Source organism: Prunus mume, linkage group LG1 (genome assembly GCF_029339155.1).
Source record: "Prunus mume cultivar Tortuosa linkage group LG1, ASM2933915v1, whole genome shotgun sequence".
Taxonomy (NCBI): domain Eukaryota; kingdom Viridiplantae; phylum Streptophyta; class Magnoliopsida; order Rosales; family Rosaceae; genus Prunus; species Prunus mume.
Genome location: NC_142698.1, coordinates 5,530,541 through 5,539,803, shown reverse-complemented (window position 1 = coordinate 5,539,803; position 9,263 = coordinate 5,530,541). Strand labels below are relative to the sequence as shown.

The following is a 9,263-nucleotide window of genomic DNA, read 5'->3' as shown; positions in this document are numbered from 1 at the left end:
GCCGTCGTTTCATTTAACAAGACAAAATGGCGTTTTGCGCAATAATGGTCTAGATTTGCTTGCGCATTTAAGGCGCCGATTGACCTCGCATTTAAAGCACCAGTGTCAATCACTTAGGGAAGGCCAAGGGTCTATCCTTGGAATCATTCGACCTCTGCCCGGGGCGAGATCGAAGAATCCGAGGATGTGGGGGCAATGTTTGTGCCTAATAAATCACGGTCATGAACGATTGAAGGGACTTCCCTTCGACCCTGGCGCCTCTTGTTTTGTCAAGCATTTCGCCTTCCTAAGAACAAAAGAAAAAGCGCAAAGGCAGAATCCTCTCGGCCTCCCGACCACGTTATTGAAGGCCAAGGCGGCCGTAAAGACACGGCTTAAAAAGGCTGTGGTTGAATCACCCGCGTGGCCTCGGGACCCCACACTCCATTTAATGAAGTAATGCCTCGACTCGCGCAGCAAACCCACTAGTCACAAGAAGCATTTAATGCACAAGAAGTGGTGAAGTCGGGATTTGGTGATGAAAATCAGCGCGGGGTGGTTAGGCGCAGACATTCTCACAAGTAATCTTACGACTTAAGGTCGGATCACCAACCACGGACGGGGCATTAAATCGTTCCCACGGCCGGCGAACCCACAATCAAGGCGGTGGCCGAGATTTACCGAGATTTATAGGGTTCACACCACCATGCTTCTCAACCCCAAACCGCCATGCTTCACGATCCCAAATACCGATTTGACTACCTACTTGCCCCGGTCAGCTCCACCGCGCAGGTTTTGTCAGCCTCGAATGTCCCTCCAGGACTCTTATAAATACTAAGCTTAGGACTACATTCAAAGGGTTCAAACACCAAACTAAAAGCCTCCCACGGAGCAAATTATATTTTCCTGTAATACACTTTCAATACCTTTATTTGTTTTCTTAGGAGTAGTGGTAGATTGTAAGGAAAATCCATTCATCAATATATCATACGACTCTTGATTTTTAAGGCGCCGGAGCACCATCTCTGTTATCGCCTCACTCACCTCATATGTCATATGACCGTCGCTCTCTGAGTAACGTGCCGGAGCACCGCCTAAAACCCGCCACCAACACTACCACTAAACGGCCTTGTAGCTCGGGCCGTGAACCTAACGGCCGAGATCAGGTTCCTTTCTCTACCACGATCGTTTGATTAGGAGTCGAACGCAAAACAGGCGCAACATTTAAACCATCTTGTACCCGAACCTCATCATCATCTCGATGCACGGTGACCGTGCTGGTATGCCACGCACAACCGCACGCATCCAAAAGAAGGGCGTCACGTGTTGATGCACATCCCCTCAGCCCGGAGCACCAGGCCGTGAGATTCGCGACAGACAAACAACGGCTTGTTCCTCATCTCATCTTCTTCATCTTCTTCTTTATTTTTGGGGCAATGTTCCTTCTTTAAATCTCCTTTGGCTAATAGATCTTTCTGTCCAGAACATATACTCATGTCAAAACTCTTCAGTATCCTCTCAATGTATGTTTTCTATGATAGGCCTAGGAGGCCTCGAGCTTGGTCTCTCTGAATTTCAATGCCTAACACAAAAGCAGCTTCTCCCAAATCCTTTCTCTCAAAATTATTTGAAAGTAGCTCCTTGGTGTCCTTTAGTAAATTGTGGTCATTTGTAGCCAAAAGTATATAATCGACATACAGTACCAGAAAAAATAAATCAGCTCCCACACTTCTTCAGATAAATGCATTGATCGGCTATGTTCTCTTCAAAAACATAAGATGATATAGTTTGATGGAATTTGAAATACCACATCCTGCTTGCTTGCTTGCTTCAGTCCATAAATTGCCTTACCAAGTTTGCAAACCATATGCTTTTGTAGTGGAGTTGGCTTTTCAACGCATCTTCGCTTAACAGAGGCGCACAATTTCGATTCTCATTTGTAGCCAAAAGTATATCGTTGACATACAGTACCAGAAAAAATAAATCGGCTCCCACACTTCTTTAGATAAATGCATTGATCGGCTATGTTCTCTTCAAAACCATAAGATGAAATAGTTTGATGGAATTTGAAATACCACATCCTGCTTGCTTGCTTTAGTCCATAAATTGCCTTGCCAAGTTTGCAAACCATATGCTTTTTTCCCTCATTTGCAAACTATCAGGTTGCCTCATAAAATTTTATTTTCAAGTTCTCCATTCAGGAAGGCAGTTTTTACATCCATTTGATGTAAAAGTAGGTCATAATGCGCTACCAAAATCATAATGATGCGAAAAGAATCCTTGGTGGGAACTGGAGAAAACGTCTCCATGTAGTCAATTCCCTCCCTTTGAGTGAATCCTTTTCCTACCAATCTAGCCTTAAATCTTTCGATTCTTCCATCCTTATCCTTCTTTGTTTTAAATACCCATTTCGAGCCTACCAATTTCTAGCTCTTGTGAGGTTCAACTAATTCCCATACTTTATTGTTTTTCATGCTTTCAAGTTCATTCAACATTGCTTCCCTCCATTTGTCTGCATTCTAACTCTCCATAGCTTCTTTAAAACTTGTTGGATCAGACTCATCTATGATGTCAAAATCTGCTTTTTGTAAGTACACATAATCTGAAATTGTTGTGGACCTTCTTGGTCTGTCAGATCTCCTTAACAGTATTGGTTCGGGAGAATTTTCTTGTTGTGGGTTTTCTGTAGTTTATTCTTCTTGTTGTTGTTGATCAACTAGTTCTTCATATTGAACAACCAATCTCAACAATTTGAGTACTATAATTTGGATAGTAAAATCTACAATCCTTTGACCTTGCAGGATAACCAATAAAATGACAGTAAATCATCTTAGGATCAAGCTTCTTCTCTTAAGGATTATATTCTTCTCTCAAGGGTTATAGATTCTAACTTTAGCTTTGCAACCCCATACATGAAGTTGTCGCAAGCTAGGCTTTCTAGAAGTCCAAATTTTGAACAATGTCTTAGGTACGAAGTTACTAGGCACTCTATAATTTGTTGTTTTGATCGTCTCTCTCAAAAGTGTAGGCAAATCAGTTTTGAAAATCTTGCTAAGAACCATGTCTTTCAAAGTTCAATTTCTTCTCTTAGACACATCATTTTGTTGCTGAATTCCTGGCATTCTGTACTAAGCAGCTATTCCATTTTCTTGTAGATACCTAGTAAAAAGGTCTAGCACGTCTTCCTCCTTTATCAAACATCCATAATATTCACCTCCTATGTCTGACCTCACAATTTTGATCTTTTTCTCAAGTTGTCTTTCTACTTCAGTTTGAAATTTTTTGAACATTTCAAAAGCTTGAGACTTTTCTGCTATGAGATATAGATAACCAAAATGAGAATGGTCATCTATACAGGTGATGAAATAGCGATTTCCATCAATTGTTTGATAAGGGAATGGTCCACAAATATCTGTGTGGATGATTTCTAAAAGATCACTATTGTGAATTGCACCTTTCCTTTTAGTCTTAGTGAGGTTTCCTTTAACACATTCAATACAAATTTAGTAATGGCAAGATTTGTTCCTTAATAAGAATTTTCATTTTTTCTTTTGAAATGTGCCCTAAACGTCTATAGCATAACCTAGTGGATGTTCCTTCACTTCTAATCTTTTTCTCACTCGATTCAACTATTAAAACTTCACCATCTTTATTGTAATTGAGACAATATAATCCATCTTTATTGTCTTTGAATTCTGAGATACAAAAACATCTTTATTGAATCCAAAATAAAACCAAGTCTTAATAATCTTGAAATATAAATTAAATTTCTCTTTATTTAGGGTACTGAAACTACATCATCCAACTCTAAAATAAATCATGAATCCAACTTAAAATCAACTACTTCAATAATATTCAATGAAAACAATAGGTAGCTATCTAATCCTCATTGTTATAACATGTTGCAATGAAAGTGTTGTTCTCCCTAGTAGGGAACGGGTCAAGTACCACTATCTCCCTATTAGTGGTGGTGTCGAAAATCTCAACAGGTGATTCAGGTTGGGGTGTAGGTTTCACAGACTGCACTAGGAGATTCTTGTACCGAAGTAGCTTATTGATGTTTAGTCCTCTCCCATAAGCGCATCCACTGAGCTTTACAGCGATCCTGAGAAGTCTGAGACTTCGACAGCGTCGCTGCGCATAACCCTTTTTTTTTTTGGCTCCAACTCATCTTCGTTCCGCTTTTTAATTAGCTCCACTATATTCTTACTAGAATTCCATTCGTGATTAGTTGACATGAGTAGCTCCTATTAACCGCCAGATGCTTTTTCTTTTCCCTAAGCTCTAGGAGTTGTACTACAAGATACATAAGCGAAATGGCTAGCTTGAATTCAATATAATCATGAGTGCGATCATAAACGATCTCATTCATTCTGAGAATAACTTCAAAATTAAACGTCCATATTTTGATGTTTGATCCAGCGATCTTTCAATTTGCGAGAAATTGATTGAGGGAAAGCTGTAAGGATTTGCAAAAGAAAGTATAAATACTTTCCACGAAACCGATTCTCAATTTGTTAAGAGAAAACAGTTTTTCCATTTAACTTTATTCACAAAACTAATACAAGCTTCTTTAATTAAGTATTACACCTTTATGGCAAGAGACTACTTATAGCTTACATAAATTATGTGTTATCTTGTGCCATCATAAACAAATTAGATGATAGATTCTATTTGTTGAAGAAACTTTTCAAGTAATTTAGGTATGATGCAATTTTGGTTATTTCTTTAGAGTTTGAGTATATAGGTTTGGTTTTGTTATGAAAAATTTGTTGATTCTCATAACAAAAACAAGCACCTATCTAGCACAAAATATAACCAACCAAAACACAGTTCAAGAGAAAAACCATAAAATTGCAGTGAATAGTGTTTCTACCATGAACAGTGTTTTAGGAGTTCTTGGTGTCTGTTTTTGACGCAAAATACCTTTCCGAATAGGGAATGACCTAATTGACACAACCCACAAATTTACTGTGACATATGGGCATTTTTAGGGTTTTAAGGTCATCTAGTAGGTAAAAAACGTGTTTAAAGTTTTGAAGATATGAAAAATCAAATTAAAACATGCTTTTCTAGATTCTTTAATATTCTTGATATTTAGAAAAATATGTTTAATCCATCTTCAAACTTTAAACATAATAAAAAAACTCATAATGGCAAGAAAACATAATAGGCATGCTTGAACAACGATTTTAGTGTGTGCGAATAACCATGTGCTCTGATACCAACTGTTAGATTTCTTTAATATGCGTGTTCAAGATCTTTCACACAATCTGAAATACGTAAAGACATACCTGGAGCCATCTTCCTTGAGTACACGACCTCTGAACTCATTCAACCGCAACAGCAATATCCCAGCAAGAACAGGAATGGCTCAAGACTTCTGCACTCTCTCAGAATTTGTTTCATCTCTCTTTATGATGAGATTAGGGTTAGAGAACATGTATGATGAGAGTAGGGCCTCAAGCTTATATAAGGCTAGGTCAAGTCGTCTCTACTCATCACTGATGGCTGACTTGACTAATCTTCCAAAGCCCACCAAAGCACGGTTCACGCCAAAAAGGAATAAATAGGACCCCTTAATAGGCTTCAAAACCTTTCCTTATTCCACAAGGTTTTGGGCCTCAAGGTATAATTTAATTTAAACTCTTATCAAAACCTTATATAACTTAGTATCTAGTGCACCGATCTTAATAGGAAACATAACAAGAACTGTGTGAGGGAAAACACCGAACTGTACCCAGCAGATGCGGCAACCGTGCAAGTGACTCTGACTGTATACTTATGCTGGAAGATTCCAGCGAGGTTTACCGAGTTGGGGTGGAACAGTAGCAGGTTGAAGGAGATGGTGAGAAGGACTAAAGAGTCTATGGAAGGAGTGAACTTTAGTGAATTAAAGCATATGGAGAAGAAAGCTTTGAAGGCGCCAACTGGGATGCACAAACGAGTGAGAAGGTAGAAAATGGAAGGTACAAGAGACCAATAGAATACAACAAGCTGTCTGCTGCTAGTGACACACCAAAAGAGCGATACCTCAGTGCAAGTGCTGAGGCATCTGGCTGGTTCACATTGCTATCTGTATCAATATTTTTGGATGATAAGATACAGTGGTAAGGAATTAAGATTGGGAACCCTATGAATTGCACTAGAGTTGCCATCCATATGCCTTTTCCACCTCTGTTACAGTTCAGTCGTCCCAAGAATATAGCTGCTGATTGCCCAGAGAGGACAAAGAGTGTAAAATCTCTGAAATGAGAAATTGTTGCTTGGTGGGTGATTTGCTTAAACCCGAGTGTATTATCTTCTTCAGCTTCTTTAACTGGTCTATGAAACACATATTTGAATTACTATATAAATTCACCATTTCCTTTAGCAGCATATGAAATGTCAAGGTTTTTTCTTCATTTCTTTTCAGCATATGAGTTAGTGTCGTCTACAGGTTTCTATTGCATGCACTCAAACACACAGTAAGAAGAGTATGGGCTACAGAGTTCTATAGTTTTAGAGAGTTAATAAATTAAAAGGAAAACAATCCATGAAAATGCTTTTCCGAATTTATGTAGAGAAGCTATAAAAGAAAATGAGAACCAGAAAATCTTTGTGCAAATATAGAAATCTGCCTTTCCCAGGAGAGAGAGCTTTTATGCAGCTAGAACGGGAACAACAGGCAAACCCATAGCACTTATGGCACTGGAGAAGAGGGAAGAGACCTCCAAAATCAAGCCTATTGCGCCAATAGAAAAGAACTACCATGTCATAGCTGTCCATACCAAATTTATAGCATAGGATACGTACCCTCCCTAATTTGTGCATCTCAATCTCTTTCTTCAAATCCTTCTTGGGTGGTCTGAGGAACAGAAAACAAAAAAGTTTCAATTAAATTCATAATCAATTGTGAATTGCCACATCACTGTTTAAAGGTGTTCCATCTAATTTAGCACCTTTGTATTCACCTTCTCGCCCAATTTTTGTTTCTCATTAAGCCACATCATACGAAAATGATGGATCCATCTACCGCCATATCATTACTTAATAGACAGATTGGCGAATGTACGAAAATGATACAATGAGAATTTGTGTCTGAGAACGTCATGAAATAAATTTTAGGTAGTAAGTACTGAAACTTGGTATGTGAGTTTCCGTCAAAAAACTTGTTAATTTGCTGATGTGGAGCCAACATATCTAATAATGTAGTGCCATGTGGAATAAAAATAAAATTAAAAGATTTTTTTATCGAAACTCATGAGATGGACTATTTGCAAACACATACATATTAATCTTGAGGACCACGATTGACACAAACAAAACAAAATGTACGCAACTTTATGGTTTTGTAAACCTCGATCATGAACGTTTTGTTTTAAAAATCCTTTAGATCAATTTGATTTGACCGAACGATTTTATGTCCCCCTAGTAAACAAAGAATAAGAAACATATCTAAGCAAGGGGCTTGTAGCTCAAGTGGTTAAGAGCATTTATTCCTGCACCTGAGGTCTTAGATTCGATTTCCCTCTCCCCCATTATCACCTGTCACAAAATAAGAAAAATATCTAAAAGATAGAAACAAAGGGCTTGTCTAGCTAGTCTTGAAGGATAGTGAAAAACGCCAAGTGGTCCAAGCCCTACGCTATGAAGGAAGGAAAGAAAGACAGATGGCGATTAACGAGTTTTAGAGAAGACACCTTATTAGCTAGCTAATTAGTCCACACCCAGAAGTGTAGTGTAGGTGACCAACACATGCTTGTGAGCTTGTGCCCTACTAACCTTTCTTTTACTAACCTCCAAGCCATTTCTACGTACGTACATCAGAACGTACACAACCAAACAAAACGAAAACCCAAAGAAAGAAGCTCATCCATGACTTCAACATCTGCCTAACAACCAAACACATCTGATGATTAAGACTGTATAAATCATAGATGGAACCTGCTCAATGACAGTGTGCTCATCTCTTTTCACCCGAATTCATCCCATTTTTGGTATGGTACAGTAGAGTATGTAGTTACACCATTATGAAATGAACTGTGTGACCTGTGCATCATCTCCCTTTCACACAATGGCTGGTCGATGCTATGAACTGTGGTGTGGTGTGACCTGTGCATCATCTCCCTTTCACACAATGGCTGGTCGATGCTATGAACTGTGGTGTGGTGTGACCTGTGCATCATCTCCCTTTCACACAATGTGACCTGTGCATAATCTCCCTTTCACACAATGTGACCTGTGCATCATCTCCCTTTCACACAATGGCTGGTCTATGCTATGAACTGTGGTGTGGTTGGGCCCACAGAGACAATTAACTGGTGTGCTGGCTGGCTGAAACGACATTATCACTGACAACCTTCCCTTTCCTGTTATAATTTGGGTATACGTACGTGAAGCCTCCTTGTCGTATAATTAATTTCTTTGTCCTACGTCTCTTATGGCATCACTAACTGCCCCAACCCAAGGCCAACTTTTCTGAGATTGAGCAATGGGATTAGCTTTTTAAATTAAGTAGTACAGACTTATAAATAAATAAATATATATATATATATATATATATAATGCATTGGTGTAGCATCGTTCTAGGCTTGCACCAAATTATATAAATAAAGAAAAAGGTCCCATTTGATCGTTATTATATATATATAAAGAGAAGAAAAGTCTCATTTGGTTATCTATCAAAAGAAATTGATCGAACCCTGTCCTATATATTACTATATCAATGATTAGGTACGTCAACTGATGAATTCTATATGAGCAAAGAAAGAAAAATTAAATTAATTTGGCACATGGAATTTATGTTTCACTTATGTTTTCCTAGTTATTTTGAACTATGTGTGTCACATAACTTCGGTTATAATCCTCTAGGCCTTGGAGTCATGGACCATACATGGCCCACATATCCCATGCTTTCGATTTATATTCCACTTGCAAATCATCTGGCAAGTATCAAAGTTCAGTTCTAAAAAAAGCACAAATATATCGTAGCGTTTATTGTTTTAGGTAGTTATTTTTTCATTTGGATGTCCGCACATTATTACTTATGCAGATACTATTATAAAGCAGGAGGAAGCAAGATGGGATAGTAGAAAATGCACTGCGCCACACAGTAATAACGTTCGGACGTCCGCATAGAAGAATTTGTGTGTATATATATAACTTTGCTCCCTTGTGTGTGACAACTTTTCTTTTCTTTTCTTAATCACGCATAATAAAGAATTTTTTAATTTATTTTGTGCTAGAAGATGATTTTTCTTAATCACGCATCATAAAAGTTATTTTAGTTTATTTTTAGTTTA

The 9,263-nt window shown here is 38.2% G+C and overlaps 1 pseudogene; it reads right to left on the bottom strand.

The window, feature by feature from the left end:
• Nucleotides 1-5,655: 5,655 nt before the first annotated feature.
• Nucleotides 5,656-7,769, bottom strand: LOC148920826 (putative purine permease 10; annotated as a pseudogene).
• Between the last annotated feature and the right edge of the window lie 1,494 nt (nucleotides 7,770-9,263).